Below are 18,673 nucleotides of genomic sequence, written 5' to 3'. Positions count from 1 at the left end.
GGCCAGGGGCTGAAGAAGGGAGCAATGGGGAGTGGGTGCTTTTGTTAAAGGGTTTCCATTTGGAGAGATAAAATATTTTACAAATAGGTAGTGGGAATGTTTGCACAGTCTCGTGAATGTACATAATGCTCACAACTTGCACAATTTAACACAAACACAGTTCATGATGTGTAACTTACAACTGGAACTAAATTAAAAGATACAATATTTAATACAAAAATATAAACTATAAATAACACCAAAAACAATGATGAAAGGAAGGGTCAGGGAAGTTCTGGTGGGAGAGCAGCTGAAACACGAGGCTCTATAGCTGGCACTGAAGAATTTTCTAGAACCAGCCCTTCTCTCACTGGGTGATGAGCAATGGACCAGTTCCTGGTCTCCTGAAAAATCTAGTGTAGGCACAGGTGATGGTTCTAACTGCAGGGGAGGTAGTTAATTTGCCAGCTCTTGGATGCAGGTGCAGGTGACGTTCTCCAAGAATGGGTGCTGAGTAATGTGCCAACTCCTGGTCTTTTGCAGAAGCCATTGCTGATGCAGAAGATGGTTCTTGCATAAAGGGTGGTGGACCCTGGGCCATCGCCTGGTCTCCCACAGTATCCAGCACAGGTGCAGGTGACACTTCACCTGGCAAGGGTGGTAGTTGCTGTGAAATGTTAGGGCACTGTGCAAGAGCCATTGTGGATGTAACTGATGATCTATTTTCTCTGCAGGAGTGCTGGGTCCTGGGTCCCTGCAACAGTCCATTACTCCACGTGCTGCCTCTTGCTCCAGACCTGCTGATGGAATGAATGCTGGTGTTTCCTGCGGCACTGAAGTGGCTGCTGGAGGTAGACAGTTGTCCAGTTTGGGAACTAACTTTTACTTCTGCACTGGTTGCAGCACCTGGAACTGGCTCCTGAGGGTGTGCAGGCACCAAAGCTGGGGCCAGCTCTGTTTCCTGGGCTTGTGCTAGAACTGGAAGAGGAGAAAAAAATTAGCCACGTGCCTGCCTTTCCAGGTGCCCTCCAGAGACAGCACAGCCAGAGCCTTCCAGAAAACTACAGTCCAGGACGCACCACAGAACATCTTCCCTGCAAAGTCCACCAAACGGGTGGTCTAAAGGCAGACTTTGTTCCTGGCCCAATGCCAGCCTCCAGATTTCTGTTCTGTGTGTCCAGCCCTGGCTCCTCCCCACATGCTGTCTTTGTAACACCCCCCACCTCACCCCCAGTGCCTCCTCATGGCTGGCCTTTACCTCTAATGAGGGCCCCAGGTTCTCAAACCTAGTCCAAGGTGGTTGACAGTGCTCCAGGTCAAGACTGCGCAGGATGAAGTGCACACCAACTAGGGACAGGAACCTGGGAGGCTGCCTGGGCAGTGTCAGGGTCATCCCCAGCTATACACGAGCCCTGTTTCTACAGACCCCTTAGTAGCCACCACAATCAATCAGCCCAAGCCTTCACTGGCCCTTGAGGGTTGTGTGGCACACCTGCAGTTCACTAGGAGGATGGAGTGATGTGCACACTAACCATTTCCTGGAGGAAGTCCTGAGTGGAGCTCTGCAGTGAGAATCACCATTAGCCCATCTGCAGGCAGCAGTGCCCTGTAGGGCTATCTTCACTGCTTCTTTTGCTCATTTGACCTTCAGCTCCCAGATCAGTCCCAGCACTGTGTCTACACAGGCTTCCACCTGGGGGACATGGGATTCTCCTCTAGGGCTCAGGGTAAACCTCAGGCATAGGGCACTGCCCTGCACTTCATATCCACCCAGCCAGTTTTGACCTGTGTGTGAACATAACCAGACCACCAGGCTTCTGACACCTCCTCAGCCTTCTCTTTTTTAGGGCAGATGCTCCCTGTGTGAAAGCCTCTCACTCCACACACACTGGAAGGGGCACAGACATGCCCAGGTGGGATCAGAGTGGCGGCCTGGCCTGAACTAGAACACCCTGGACTTCCTTATGTTCTGGGGAAAATCAAAGGATTTGAGGGTGAGATTTTACCCAGCATCTGTGATGTGTAAAGAGGCTTTTGTAGGCTTCCCCGAGGCCACAGTATTGTGACAGGGGGATTCGACAACTTAACGTCTTGTTCTGGGAAGATTTTTCAGCCATGTGAGCTGGTGCAGGTCTTATTTAGAATATGGTGACCAGGGTTCCAAGCTCTGTTGAGGTCTATCATTAGAAGAGAGGTCACTGCCTATGGTCCCCTGCCTGGGCTTCCTCCCCAGACACAAGCCCCCCACTTCTGGGCTGCTGACTCATCACCTGGCACCCCACACCATACACGGTTACAGCATAACTGTCCACATGCAGAGTCTGACAAAGTAAGGGGTTCAGTTTACTTCTGCCCTTTCTTTGCTGTTCTTTACCCCTTTTCACTAAGGAACCACTGGGGCTCCTCTGTGACACTCTTCTCAGGATGTCAGTGTTGGAGGACACATATTTGTCTTGATCCCAATGCCACCCATCATGTTTTAGGTAGAAGTGAGAGGCTCACCATGCAAAAGCCATAAGTGAATCTTTGCAGGTGGTTGCAGAACCTGCACTGGTCCTTTGGTGGCCTGGAGTACCTGCCCCTCAGTGGTACAGATGGCTGTCCCTCTAGATTATCTCTTCGCTGATGTCCTCATTAGAGCTCTGCAATGGCAGTGACTGGCAGCTAGACCAGAGGCGTCAGAACCCTGTCAATCCTTCATTGCTGCTTCCTTTAGATCTCTGCTCCCTGCTCAGGCCCAGGCCTGTGTCTGCACAGACACCCACGAGGGAAAATGAATTTCACATCCAGGGATCAGGATACACTTCAGGCAGAGGGATCCTCTCCACACTCCAGGTACACCCAGCCAGCCTTGGCCTGGAATGTGAACATGAACACAACCAGGTCACCAGGCTGAGGAGGGCTCCAAAGCTTCAGAACCCTCCTCAGCCTGCTCCTGCTCAGGACAGGCCCTCTGTATGTGAACTTCTTTTCTTCTACACACACACACGTGCACAGACAAGACATAGAGATGCCCAGGTGGGATCAGAGTGGTGGCCTGACCTGAACTGGACCACCTGGGCCTCCATGTGTTTGTTACCCTCGCGTCTCTCCAGGAAAATGGCCAGAGGTTTTTTGTGTGAGATCTGACCCGAAGTCTGCAACATCTAAGAAGCCTGTCACTGTGAGCTCTCTTCAGACTACGGCCTTGGGACATGTGGATGCAGCAACTTAACATCCTGCTCTCTTGACCTCCTCCAGCTAAGCAAGCTAAATAAGGGCTTCTTTAAAAATAGCTGCCCGGTTACCAAGGTTTAAAGTTCTATTGAGCTGTATTCATAAGGAAAGGAGTCACTACCTAGGGTTTCCTACCTGAGCTTTCTCTTCAGACAAGAGCTTTCAAGGGCCTCTCAGGGCTGCTGACCACTCACCCAGCACCCCACACCATACCCAGTTACACCACAACTATGTGCAGTCTGACAAAGTGAGGGGCTCAGTTTACTTGTGTCCTTTCTTTGCTGTTCTCTACCTCCTTCCAGTAGGGAACCTCTGTGACACTCTTCTGCAGATGGCAATGTTGAAAGACACACATTTGTCCTAACTCCAATGCCACTCTTCATGCTTCAGAGTGAGGAACTCATCATGCAAAAGCCATAAGTGGATTCATACAATATTATTCTGCCTCTGGCTTCTTTGAGTTAAATTATGTCTGCACTATTGCAGCAGTAATATGAAACTTTCTTTGCTATGTAAAAGTATGTTTTATTAATATACCTCAGTTTATATATCCATTCTACTGTTGAACTTTTTTTCAAGGTGGGTGTTTTATGAAAAATACTGCCATTGAAATTTTTAAAAAGTTTTGTCAACATATATACATATTTGTATTAGAATTATATTGAGTAGTAGAATTGCAGGGTCATCAGGGGACCAATTAGTTGTTAAATAATTTTAGATATTTTTCAGCTTCATTTCTTGATATACCAATGTAAAGACAGAATATTTCCCACTGTGATTAAGTTCTTGAAAAGAATAAACCACCTTAAATTATCTGATGGACCCAAAGTAGTAATCACAAGAGTACTTATTAAGAGGAAGGCTGGCTCCAGCCAGTGTGGCTAAGGTGGTTAGGCATCATTCTGCAAACAGAAAGGTCACTGGTTCAATTCCTGGTCAGGGCAGATGCCTGAGTTGCAGGTTCAGTGTCAGGTGAGGGCACATATTGAAGGCAACTGATATATGTTTCTCTCAGGCCTATGTTTCTTTCCCTCTCTCTCTCTCTCTCTTCCCCTCTCTCTGAAGAAATAATAAATGAATGAATAAATGAATGAATGAATACCAAAGGTCAGGGGTGGGTATGATAATGGAAGTAGAGGTTGAGTTGATGCCATCAGTAGCTTGAAGACGGAAGAGAGCCACAAGCCAAAAAATGGTAAGAAGCTTCTAAAAGCTGCTAAAGGCAAGAAATGGATTCACTCCTCAAGACTCCAGAAGGAATGCAGGTAGGCTGGCACCTTGATTTCAACCCAGCTAAGCCCACTTTGGACTTCAGTACTGCAGACTGCAAGTTACATGTTTATAACGTTTGAACCACTGAATTTGTGGTAATATGTTGCAGCAGCAATACTGAATCGAGACATAGCTCTCTCTTCACTTTATATTACAACTTTTTAAGTTTCTAAATGTTAATTTATTGTATAAATGAATACAGAAACCCCATGGAACCAAGTGACCACTCTGCGTAACTGAGACCCATGTTAATGTGCAACATGAGTAGATTTAGAGCCTCTTAGTAGGAAAGTTATTTCACTACGACTTAAGAAGATCTCTCTATGTAAGTAAAACATGCAATTCCATCTTTATATTAGAAGGCACGAGATCCTGGAAGAAATTAAACAACTTGGTCAAGTTCACAACAGAGGCAGGTCTGAGACTATAAGTTATTGTGTCCTGCTTTCTAGTGAGAGCCTGCTTCCCCTCTCACTGTCTTCAGTGTGTTGAATTGAAACCTTGCACATGTGAACTACTGATCTCCCCATAAACATACAAGTTATTTTAAAATCTCAGGTTTTTAACATTCATTCAGATATTTTAAGTAATCCATTATTTTAGACAACTTTTACAACAGTTTTACCATTCAATTACCCAAGATGACAGAGGACAGTGTGAAAAGTGTTTTTCCTTTTATGAAAAGCTGGGGTTTTTTGCACTTATCTTTAAATAAGCAGAGTATCATGTTGTGTAATAGGGGAATTAGATGTCTTTTTCATTTCAGTAGAAGATGTATGCTTTTAAACTTATTTTTATGATACTCCTCATTATGAGGATTTGCATTAACTTGTTTTACTGCCTCCTATAACAAATTTCTTGATAGATTTAAAGATAAACTCTCACTTTAATTTATTTAATTATAATTTAAAATTTATATTTATGATTATTTATTAAGTATCTCTTTCCTTTGGAAACAAAGCTTTGTGAAGGTAATGCTAGGAACTCACTAATTTACCACCAGTGCCATTATGCACTGAGTACTCTGTAAGAGGCCCTCAACAAACAGCTCTTAAAGTAATGAACCGGGTGGTGGCAGAATGTTAACGCATCAGAACACATTCTTTTTCAAAACCAAAACTGTTTCTTGAAACAGTATTCTCAGAAATCATAAAAATGTAAAGAAATTCCAATTGTTAAGAAAATTTAGTCTATGTAAACACTCTTGTTCAGAAAGAGTTATTTTTGCTGTCCTTTCACTGTTCATGTTTTTTTAACTTCTTTTTCTTAGATAAGTCCCTTTAACATTTTATATAATAAGGGCTTGGTGATGATGAACTCCTAGAATCTGATCTTATCTGAGAAGCACTTTATCTGCCCTTCCATTCTAAATGAGGTTTTCTGGATAGAGCAATCTTGGTTGTAGGTCTTTGGATTTCATGACTTGGAATACTTCTTTCCAGCCCCTTCTTGCCTGTAAGGTCTCTTTTGAGAAATCTGCTGACAGTCTGATGGGGACTCCTTTGTAGGTGACTGTCCCCTTAAGCCAATCTATCAGATGCACAGTTCAAAACACTGGTAATCAGGATGCTCACAGAACTGGTTGAGTATGGTTACAAAGTAGAGGAAAAAGTGAAGGCTACACACAGTGAAATAAACAAAAATACACAGGGAACCAACAGCAAAGGGAAGGAAAATGGGACTCAAATCAAATTTGGACCAGAAGGAAGAAATTAACATTCAGCCAGAACAGAATGAAGAAATAAGAATTCAAAAAAAGGAGGAGAGGCTTAGGAACCTGCAGGACAACTTTAAATGTTCCAACATTCGAATCTTAAGGGTGACTAAAGAAGAGGAACAGCAAGAAATTGAAAACTTATTTGAACAAATAATAAAGGAGAACTTCCCCGATCTGGAAAAGGAAACAGACTTCCAGGAAGTCCTGGAAGCTCAGAGAGTCCCAAAGAAGTTGGACCCAAGGAGGCACACACCAAGGCACATCACAATTATGTTACCCAAGATTAATCATATGAAGAGAATCTTAAAAGCAGCAAGAGAAAAGGAGACAGTTGCCTACAAAGGAGTTCCCATAAGACTTTTAGCTGATTTCTCAAAAGAGCCTTGCAGGCAAAAAAAAGATAAGTAGAAGATAGACAGGGGGAGGTTAAGAATAGTATAGGAAATGTAAACGCCAAAGAACTTATATATATATGACCCGTGGACATGAACTAAGGTGGGGGAATGTGTGCAGGGTGGAGGGCATAAAGGGGGAGGAATGGGACAACTGTAATAGCATAATCAATAAAATATATTTTTAAAAATCACTCAAAAATTTCTAAGAAGTTGAAAATAGAGCATCAAGATATACAAAGATATTATTTCTAAAGTAAAAATGGAATATTTATACTATTATTATGTTTACTAATATTTATTGAACTTCATAATCTTCAGTATTATAAAGTGGAAAATTTACAAATATTATATCTTGATAAGGTATAAGGGTGAATTTTTTAAAGCTTTATATGCAGCTTATAACACTATAAGAAGTAATTCATTCTAATCAGTCATCCAATTTAAAGTGATTGGATCAAAATATGATTATTTTCAAATACTAGGCTAATGGGCAGAATTATTTTCCATTTGATAACACTAAATTTGTTCATAAATCATGTCCAATTCACTAATTAGATAGAGAAATGACTGCACATTTGTTCTATATCATTGCAGCCCCACATTAATTTTTCTTTGTGATGTATTCCAATACAGACGAATTACAATTTAATCTAAAATGATTAGAGATGCAATACATTCACCAGTTGTGTGTATGTAGTTTGTGTATATGTACATGTGTATATACATGTATGTATACACACATATATATGCATATATATGTATATATATACATATACACAGAGAGAGAATATCAAAGGGCATTTATAAAAGTGGTGTTGGGCACAGTAGGTACAATTAATGGTTCTGTACCTCTTGTAAGAGTAGTTATATTCTCAAATGCTTCTATCCAATAGCTTTGAAAAAAATGACTTGAAAACAGAACCAAAATTATTCTTAAAAGTTCCCCTTTTCTTTTTTTTTTATTTAGTTACTTTTCAAGTACATTTTTTTTTATCTATTTCTCCCATCCCACCCCACCCCCCCCGCCCGGTCTCCCCCCTCCCTCCCATTCCCCCCCCCCCCAGTCCTCATCTCTGTGTCTTTCATACTTGTTCCTCAAAATCCCTCCCCCTTTTTCCCCTTAAGTTCCCTTCCCTCTCCCCTCTGGTCGCTGCCCACTTGTTCTCTATTTCAGCGTCTTTGTTTTTATTCTGTTTGCTTGACTATCCAGGTTAAATTGTATAGCATCTTCAATAGACCATTTGAATTATTAGCAGCATGAAGCTATATTTAAAACTCTACAAGTGCAGTGCTCTATTTATTTTATGTACCATATAATACTATTTGTTAATACATTTTTACACATCCAAATCCATCAAAGTGGTGAGTGGCATAGAATCTTAAAACATCTTCTACAATTATTTTAGGTTCATTAAAATTATAATTTGTATTATTCACGAGGGCCTATCATAAAGAACATAAAATGAATACATATATATTATGTATCTATATAAGAACATTGAATGTGCAGTCATTTCTCTTTAGAGCAAACCCTTTAATACCTGGAAGAAATAAACAAATAAATCCTGTGTTTTTAATATACACATGATTTAAGTGCATACATAATAGCAGTCAGATATGGTAAATTTTATGTTTTGCTAAACCTAGCTGACCAATTATAATGCTTTTCTGGGAAAAAGACTCATTCACTTTGAGTTAAACTTTTATTGATGTGCATTGAATAAATGGCTCAAGTAAATAATTGTCAGTAAGGAAGAATACAAAATATACATTTGTAAAACGTGTATTTTTTTATTGAATGTAGAGGATCCATAAAGAAACATAGTAAAAATTATATGATAATGTGTATATAATACTGTCTGCTAGATGTCTTTGCAATGTACAAAAACAGATATCAGGGTTTATAGGGCTGGGCTGGGGAATCACTTAACCCAATCTCAGGAACTGTACCATATTTTGCTGTGTATAATGTGCACCCACATTTTTGGCCCAAACTTTCAGGAAAAAACTTTCACTTTAATTTTTAATTAATTAATTAATATTTAGAAACAAAACTGATTATCATATTTCAGGATATTATTTTCATGCAGATATCATTATTGCTTTCTAGAATTACACTTTTAACACATAAGCCTAAATGAAACAATTAAAAACATTTATATAGATATGGAATTAGTAGTACCCATGTATAATACATATCTTTATTTTCCCCTCAGTGGGAAAATAAGGGCAGAAACAGTGTGCCCAATATGGTAAGTTCTTAGAGACTTATGCTCCAGTAAGGAGGTCTTTTAATCTCTTTGTCTCTTCCTCCTTTCCTCTCTCTCTCTTGCTTTCCTTCCTCTTTCTATGGAGAAGCTTTATCAATAATTGGGCTTGTAATAATGCTCATCCCTTTCTTGATAATAGTATTGCCTTAAATTTACCTAAAGCAAATGGCATGTATTCTGTCTTTACAAATTTTAACCCAAAATAATCATAAGCACTAGAATGCTAAACTTAGTTGAAACAAAAAACAACTTAGAAGAGCATAATGGAATACACTTGAAGAGTTACACTTGTTCAAATTCAATTTTATTGTGAGTATCAATAATTGGGCACTACAGGAAGAAAATCTGGTGGGTATGTGAAAATGCTTTCTAATTCTCACATCTGCCTTCAAGAGTGGATAGTAATAGTAGCAAACATTTTTGTACTGTTTGTTAAAAGCCAAACATTGTTGCAAGTGACTTGATTGTATTAACTTATTTAAAACTGGTAAGTGCTTAACAAGTAGGTTTATAAGATTTCATCCACATTTAGCCAGTTAGGAAACAGTATGGGACGGACAAAGTAATCTGTCAAAGCCACACAATGGCAACATTGAGATTTACAGCATTTAATTCACTCAAGAGTTTCCACTTAATGTGTTTATGCTAATTAGATGAACCCTGGCTAGGTTTATCATAACAATAATTATGGTAAAAATAATATTCAGCAAGTGCTAGGCACTGTTACATTTTTATAAGAATCACCCAACTTAATTCTCACGATACGACTATTGTATAATTTCTTGTATTAACCTTATATGACTTTATTATATTTAGATAAAGTAACTTACCTAATACCAAATTGTTGATAAGGAGTAGAATATGTTTTCAAGTTGTATACTTTACAATCCAAGGTCATAATCATTAACATCAACTTTTTAAAAATACCAAACTTAGAGTTTTTAAAAAATTGCAGTTATTTCTGCAAGGTGGGGATGCTGTAAAATTTATTAAAATGTCTGACATTGATTAATTGCCCAACATGTCTTTTCTGCACTTCAAGATTTCTCATTGGTTCACCTAGACTGCCTTTAAGATTATGCTTACTTATAGCTTTAATAATAAGTGATTTAATGAATCAACTAAAAGATCAGAAAGCAGAGACATTATAGACATTGGTAATATTTGCAGCAGATAGAAAAGAAATTGAAAAGGGTGAATTTTGAAGAAAATTTCTAGTGCTATGTTCCATGGTTCCTGATAAAATGATGATTCTGAAAATGAAACTCCAAACCCACTGGAATGAATGAGTTACTTATATGCTGTGACTCTAGAGATAATACGTTGACGTGTAGAATCTCAAAACATTTTCTACAAAGATTTTAGGAAAACAGTGATGATTAATTCAATTGTTTGTAGCACCAAAACAATAGTTTTAAAGGAGGAGTCTGGTAAGCTGGTGGGAAGACCTCACATTCACCACTCACTGCAATCCAGACACTCACCCACCAAGACATAACGATGGCTGACACTTTCAATTTACATTCCAAATCTTACGGAAGGCTTTCTTTGGAAAAAATCTAACAATACTACTGGCAAAGAGAGGTATTCTTCCAGCTTCAATACAGTGTAAAGAATTAAAAAAGAGTAGAAACAGATGATGGTTACCTACCTTTTTATACCTCTTCATAGTCATATCCATATCTACCTGAAACACTATCCATATTCACATGCATATTAGCATCTGTTGCATTTCCAGGTCTAGATCTATGCCAAGCACATGGTCCTAGCATTGTGGATTTGTCTTTCTCACGCATGATGCCTTTTTTGGGAATTTTATTTTTCACAGAAGCTCATTTACCCTCAGCAAAGGATACAACTATTCAAATATTGGCACAGCTACCTTTTCCTTTAATAGTACAATTACTGCCATCTTGAAATTACCATGAATTATTTGCAATTCATAAACCCTGATATTATTAGGGAATGCATGATTTAGTCTCACAGAGAAGAGATTAACTTAAATATCTACTTGTTCCTGTGTGTGTTTTTGTATTCATTTTGAAATTAAATAGATTAATAGCTTATTTCAACAGATAATTCTCTGTATATCATTTGGGTCATTTTTAAGGACTATATAACCAAAGTATAATTGTAAGATAATTCATATCCAAAATCTCACTGTTAAGTAATGAGGAATCAGAATTAGAATGCTGGTGTTACCATACAATTTATCTCAGCCATAGCATACCAAAGAGTAGAGAAAAGAGTAGTGGACTTTGATTTGTAGCACTAATGACACTAACTTTAATGGGTATTTTTTAGTATCTAGACAATTCACCAAGCCATTTCTCATGAATTCTCTTATTTAACAATCACGACATCATGAGCTTTTGGTGATGTTCTCACTTTTATTTGTAGGTAAAGTCCTCTCTTTTCTCCTCTATCTTTTACCACTCTTTATGTCTTCTCCCCCTAATCTCATTGTAAGCACTAATATGCTAATAGCCTTTTTATTTAAAACTATAGCTTTTACATTAATTATTTTAAATAGAGAAAGTTAAAAATATTATAATCAGCTTATGGGCATATAGGTATATGTGAATACACATACATATATACACATATATGTGTGTACATAAGTATATATTATATACATATTAAACAGCCTTTTGAGATAGTATAGATCCAGCCATTCTTGATTCTCAAGTCTCCATCAATGACAACACCCCACTGGTAAAAGTTGAGAAACATATTTACACAAAGGGATGTTAAGGGTTTTCATTACATTAAGTGTAAATTTTTTTTTAATTTTTTATTTTTTTTAAAAATTTTTATTGATTATGCTGTTACAGTTGTTCTATTCCCCCCTTCATTCCCCTACACCTTACCCCCCCGTCCCCACCATTACCCCCCTTTAGTTTATGACCATGTGTCTCAAGTTCTTTAGATTCTATATTTCCCATGCTATTCTTGCCCTCCCATCTATTTTCTATCTACTGTCTATGCTACTTATTTTCTGTACCTTCTCCCCCCTTCTCCTCCTCCCACTCCCCTGTTGCTAACCCTCCTTGAGATCTTCATTTCTATGTTTCCATTCCTGATCTAGCTGTCCTTTTAGGTTGCTTTTGTTTTAGGTGTGGCTGTTAATAACTGTGAGTTTGCTGTCCTTTCACTATTCATGTTTCTTTAACTTCTTTTTCTTAGATAAGTCCCTTTAACATTTCATATAATAAGGGCTTGGTGATGATGAACTCCTTGAATTTGATCTTATCTGAGAAGCACTTTATCTGTCCTTCCATTCTAAATGAAAGTTTTGCTGGATAGAGCAATCTTGGTTGTAGGTCTTTGGATTTCATGACTTGGAATGCCTCTTTCCAGCCCCTTCTTGCCTGTAGGGTCTCTTTTGAGAAATCTGCTGACAGTCTGATGGGGACTCCTTTGTAGGTGACTGTCCCCTTAGCTCTTGCTGCTTCTAGGATTCTCTCCTTCATTTTAATTTTGGCTAATGTAATTATGATGTGCCTTGGTGTGTTCCTTCTTGGGTCCAACTTCTTTGGTACTCTCTGAGCTTCCTGGATTTCCTGGAAGTCTATTTCCCTTTGCCAGATTGGGGAAATTCTCCTTTATTATTTGTTCAAATAAGTTTTCCACTGGTGGCTGTGCCTTTCCCCCTTCTGGTACCCCTATAATTCAGATGTTGGAGCATTTAAAGATGTCCTGGAGGTTCCTAAGACTCTCTTCATTTCTTTGAATTATTGCTTCTTGACTCTCTACTGTTTGGCCATTATTTGCTTTCTTCTGGTCCACTCCATTGATTTGAGTCCCAGTTTCCTTTTCATTGTTATTGGCTTCCTGTGCAATTCCATTAATTTCAATTAGTTTCGCCTTCATATATTTGTCTAATTTGTGGCTATAATCAACCAGTTCTGTGAGGATCCTGATGACCAGTGTTTTAAACTGTGTGTCTGAGGGTTTCGCTATTTCTTCATCACTTAGATTTATATGCTCTGGGGCTTTGAGATCTTCTTGAGCCATTTTTGGTCTGTTCGCGCCCTTTAAGTGTGAGGAGCAGAGCCTTGGACTCCCAGGTCGCTGGGTTGTGACGCTGTATGTGGGGGCGTGGTCACCCTCTGCTGTTTCATGCTGCTGGGTGAGGAGCAGAGGCTTAGGTGGTTCACCTGGGCCGGGCCACTCAGAGTCGCTGGGTTATGATGCTGTATGTGGAGGTGGGGTCAGAGCAGGGAAATGGCAGCGCCCTCCCTGCTGCCGGCCATGGGGACTGGCTGGGTCCCGGTCCAATCACCCACTCCCTCACTTGTCTATCCGAGCACCAATGCGCGACCACAGTCAACCCACAGCCCTGCTCTCTCGCTGTTTCCCTGAGGTTGCTCGCCTGGTTGCTCGCTCGGTGGCTCACTAGGTCGCTCAGTAGGTCCAACCCTGCGCCCGGATTCTGCGCCTGAGTCGTCTGACCAAGTTTTCCTGTGCAACCCCACTCCACCAGCTGCTGGTTTCACCCCTTACCGGTCAGGCTGAAGAATTTGTTGTTAACAGACTTCGGAAAAGTTCAATTTTCTGTGTTCTGACTATGTTTTCTGTTGCTAATATTTAGTTGTCTCTAAACTTGGTTGTGTGAGAAGGCACGGCTTATTCACCTATGCCTCCATCTTGGCGGAAGTCACATTAAGTGTAAAATTGTACATTGATTCTCATTATGTTTTTTAAAGTCTTTAAACTTTTTAAAAATGCATTTTATTGATTATGCTATTACAATTGTGCCATTTTTCCTCCCCTTTATTCCCCTCCTCCCTGCACCTCACCTCCCACCAGCATTCTCCATCTCCATCCAGTACATGTTCATGGGTCATACGTATAAGTTCTTTGACTTCTCCATTTCTTCTACTATTCTTAACCCCATTTGTCTATTTTATGCCTACCAATTATGCTTCTTAGTCCCTGTACCTTTCCCCCGATTCTTCTCCATCCCTCTTTCTACTGATATCCCTCCATATGATCTCCATTTCTGTGTTTCTGTTCCTGTTCTAGTTGTTTGCTTAGTTTGTTTTTGTTTTAGATTTAGTTGTTGATAGTTGTGAGTTTATTGTCATTTTATTGTTCATATTTATGATCATCTTCTTAGATAAGTCTCTTTAATGTTTCATATAATAATGGCTTGGTGATGATGAACTCCTTTAACTTGGCCTTCTCTGGAAAGCACTTTATCTGCCCCTCCATTCTAAATGAAAGCTTTGCTGGATAGAGTCATCTTGGATGTAGGTCCTTGCCTTTCATGACTTGGAATACTTCTTTCCAGCCCCTTCTTGCCTGCAAGGTTGCTTTTGAGAAATCACTCAACAGTCTTACAGGCACTCCTTTGTAGGCAACTGTCTCCTTTTCTCTTGCTGCTTTTAAGATTCTCTCCTTATTTTTAATCATGGGTAACATAATTGTGATGTGCCTTGGTGTGTTCTTCCTTGGGTCCAATTTCTTTGGAACTCTCTGGGCTTCCTGAACTTCCTGGAAGACTATTTTCTTTTGTCAGATTGGGGGAGTTCTCCATTCTTATTTGTTCAAATAAGTTTTCAATTTCTTTCTCTTACTTTTCTCCTTCTGTCATCCCTAAGATTCGGATGTTGCAATGTTTAAAGTTGTCTTGTAGATTCCTATGCCCCTCCTTTTTTTTTTTTTTTGAATTTTTGTTTCTTCATTCTGTTCTGGTTGGATGCTTATTTCTTTCTTTTGTTTCAAATTGTTGCTTTGAGTCCTGGTTTTCTTCCCTTCACTGTCGATTCCCTGTATATTTTTCTTTATTTTTGCTGTGCATAGCCTTCACTTTTTCCTCTATTTTGTGACCATACTCAACCATTTCTGGGAGCATCCTGATTACCAGTGTTTTGAACTGTGCATCTGGTAGGTTGGCTATCTCTCTTCCTTACTTAGTTGTATTTTTTTCTGGAGCTTTGATCTGTTTTTTCATTTGGGCCATTTTTTTTTGTCTTGGCGCTCCTGTTATATAGTAACGGTTGGAGCCTTAAGTGTTCGTTCACCAGGGCGGGGTAACTGACATCGCTGCATTGTGGTGCTGGATGTGGATGAAGTGTCTGAGAGGGAACAATGCCACTTGCTCTGCTCTCTGCTGGTTTTCAGTCACTTCCCCTGCTACCCATAAGCAAATTAGACCTTCTGGTGTTGATGCCTGGGTGAGTGGGTTTGTGTACATTCTAGGACCTTGTGGGTCTTTCCAACAAACTCTCCTCTGAGGCTAGAAGTTTATTCCACTGCTGCAGCCACCACAGATTTTTACAGGCAAAGGTTTCAAGGCTTTATTTCCCTGCCTGGAACTTTGGGTTGTGCAGTCTGTCTTGCTCCCCAGTTGTTCCTCCCAGTTTATCTGCATGCAAATGTGGGACTGCCAGCCACTGCCTTGCCCACCCAGGTCCTCCAGCCACTGCCTTGCCATAAGTCCTCTGCACCCAGCTGCCCATCTCTGCCCCTCCTACCAGTCTGAATGAATGTTTCTTCTTTAACTCCTTGGTTGTTGGACTTCCATTACAGTTCAATTTTTTTGTCTGTTCTGGTTGTGTTTTTGTTTCTAAATCTTTGTTGTCCTTATTTTTGGTTCTGCAGAGAGGCATAGTATTTCCACCTATGCTTCCATCTTGGCCAGAAGTCAGAATTTAGACATTTTTTAGCTAAGAAATAAACATTCATTAGATAAAATTATTAGCAAGCAGCACAAAAACAGTTCATACAATTTTTGGTATGCTCAAGGAAATCCCAGTTCTGTGTTTCTCTAGATGCTACAAACTTGAAAAAAGTTTTCTTCAGAAAGATACAATAGTACCCTGAAGGTACTGTAACCTTATGGTCCACAGATAAAATCCTCCAAAATCAGTTCAGATTTCACTGTAACCCTAACTGTCATTCTAAAAGGTAAAGGACATAGAGTTTACCAGCTCTACACCCTAATTTGAAAGGAGGGAAGTATCCCCAAAATACAAAGGCAATTCTCAAAACACTGAATGTCACCCACTTTGATGAGAGGCTGTTTCTAATGTTATACAAAGGAATATCTGTCCTGAGGGCTTACAGTGGCTACTCTGGGAGTTTGGCCTTTCTAATTAAAAGCCAAACTTTAGATTGGGCTTAGATTTTTTTAAAGCAAGGTGGTAAGCTCCATGAAGGCAAGAATTTTTGCTTGTTTTGTTCACTGCCCTACCCCTTGCCCATACTGAAAGCTCAAAAGTTTGTTGAATGAGTAAATGGGCTGACTTTGCTAAAGTAGTTAAGTGAGTTACAGGAATTATAAAAATAAACATGTTTTGGCCACAAGCACTCTTAGTGCAACCCCAGTAATTTTTTTAAAATAGATTTGAAATGTACCATCCTACTTTAGAGAGTTCAAGAGCTTAAAAGGAAGAGGTTGGGGTGGGAAGACTTGCACTCCAGCTTTTCGATATTGGATATTATACACTTTCTCTAAGATCACATCAGTCTGGCAGCCACAACAGAGACCCACTTACATCCGATACTTTGTAGACCTGTATTTTCTGTGTACCTTTCAACTCCTTCTCTCAAACTCCTTCCCTTGCTTTTGAGTAATTTATTTTTAAATACTTCACCTTATTATTTCATTGTACTGAAATTGGAAGGCAACTGAGTCTGGGGCTCAGGCTGCCTGTCACTGTTCAATCAAAAAGCAGAGACAGAGACTGGATTATAATCATACTGTTATTAATACCAGAGGCCAGGAATCTGAGAAGGTGATGGGTAAAAACCCTAGCATTCACCTTCCTCTTGAGCTTTAAGAAGCAAGTTTATATAGAGGAAACATGGGAATTCTGGAGAGAGAAAATTTCTAGGGGGAGCAGACTTGTCCTTTCTCTTGGGAGTAAGGGGAGGAGGAGCTGGAAGAGGAGTCCTGCAGCTTCTTCCCAAATTCGCTCCCTCTGTTCCGGTGTCATCTCTCCGTCTGCAACAGCATTCCTCTCTTTCCAGCACACCTGTGGTTTGTGGCCAGCATCTGCAAGAAATATCAAAGGAAGTTCTCGGCCCAGGGTGGTTTAAGCTGTGTATCTCTGGTTAGGGAGGAGAGGAGTAAACCATTTGCTTTCAAATGATCTAGGTTAGGAGACATAAGGTCTTGAAATTCATCAGCTGGCCACGAGTTACTCAAACCATTTAGTCTTAATTTTTTTGTCTCAGTTTCCCCATTCCATTTGCCCAGGAATTTTCCTAGCTTGTTACTACCCTATCACATTATCATTTGCATCATACTAAACCTTGGTCTACCCTTAAAATGTTAAAGGAAAGACATTACTGTAGTTCTTAATGAATACACTAAACCTTTCTGTATAAATATTTTAATTCAGCTCCCATAAAGCCATCAGATGTTTGAAAAAAGTTATAGAACATGACTCAAAGGGTCTAGTTTTAAGAAGTTAGCGATGAATAGATGAGATCATTAACCATTTACTATATTCCCCAAATGAGTAACGAATGTGTAACACAAAAGGAAGGTCCCTTAGAGTCTGAAATTCTTCTGTTACACCAACCTGTCTGTGTTCTTTGTTCAAGAAGTTGTAATTGTTTTCAGAATATAGTCCAGGAGCCAGCTTCTCAATGCAGGTGTCAGGTAATCTACCAAGGCCACAGGTACAGGAACAGGAGAAACACCACCTCAGTAGGAGTGTAGAACAGCCAGTCCATCAGGGACGGAGACCACTCCTGGTGGTCTGACTTGCAGGTTGCCTCAGCCTTGCAGCTCCCAAGGGCACCTTGGCTGCCTGCACTGCCCCAACCTCCCCATTTCCCCATCCCCACCCCCACCCAGCTCTGGCGGGTCACACACTTCTGCCTTCCCCAGGCCAGAAAGCCAGAGTTTAGACTTTTATATGACAGTGTTTCCCCACAATTTTCATTGGTTCTGGGCATTAGTCCTGCTAGGACACTCTCAAAACATAGTTTTAACAATATGTAAGTATCTTAAACTAAATGAGGCTTTTTTTTAAGAATAAAAAATTCACTGATAAAGTACTAGTAGAATTCATTTTATATTTATAAATACTTAAAATATAAACTTATGTCATATTTTTCAAAATTTTATTTACATTATTGACCTAAAAATTAAGACTAGATCATAAGAGTGATGATCATAAGTTTTTTATTAAACTGCTTTTAAACTTTTAGTCAGTGAGCACTGTATTGAGCATATTTTATAAGTTAATCAAGAACAAACTACCTACATACTACCTAACTCAGTATCTCACTACTTTAACCTTCTCTTATCACCGTAGGACAAAGAGAAAACCTCAAGAAATTAGATGAAGTCTTTCTGTCAGCCTCTCTGTGGAGAAGTGAACTAACCAAAGGGAGGCTCTGATGGAGGAGAGGCTGTAGAGATCGTGTTAAGTTAGGTAAGACACGAGGGAGAGAGCAGAGATGAAAATTCATTAAAAAATCATACCTACCTGGCAGGGGAGGTACCATGATCATGAAGGTGGTTTTCCCAGAGCGAGGCTTATGCATTGCACTCTGAATGTGCTGGCCCCTGTGATTTCCCCAGATGTGGGAAACTTGACTACATGATTTGTGGTAGTAGGGGGCTATATTCGTGCTCTCTTCTGAAAAAAAAAAGAAAAAGAAATAAAACTTTATAAATCAGAATTTTATGTCTGTAGACAAAGAATGATACAGATTAAACAGCAGGGACTCAGGAGCTTTAGCACACATGCCTGTATCAAAATACTGTATTTTGCTATGTAAAATGCACACCTATGTTTTTGGCCCAAATTTTCAGGGAAAAAAATTTGTTTTAATTTTTTAATTCAATTATTTATTTA

The 18,673-nt window shown here is 39.6% G+C and overlaps 1 non-coding gene across 1 annotated transcript; it reads left to right on the top strand.

The window, feature by feature from the left end:
• Positions 1–18,293: 18,293 nt before the first annotated feature.
• LOC119053690 (U1 spliceosomal RNA) lies at positions 18,294–18,457 on the top strand. The gene has a single exon (XR_005083349.2). It is a non-coding gene; the product is annotated as a U1 spliceosomal RNA (small nuclear RNA).
• Positions 18,458–18,673: the final 216 nt, after the last annotated feature.

The sequence above is a fragment of the Artibeus jamaicensis genome, unplaced genomic scaffold (assembly GCF_021234435.1).
Source record: "Artibeus jamaicensis isolate MK-2021 breed Jamaican fruit bat unplaced genomic scaffold, CSHL_Jam_final contig_585, whole genome shotgun sequence".
In the NCBI taxonomy this organism is placed as follows: domain Eukaryota; kingdom Metazoa; phylum Chordata; class Mammalia; order Chiroptera; family Phyllostomidae; genus Artibeus; species Artibeus jamaicensis.
Note: the sequence above shows the minus strand (reverse complement) of the source record. Positions and strands in the feature narration are given on the sequence as shown.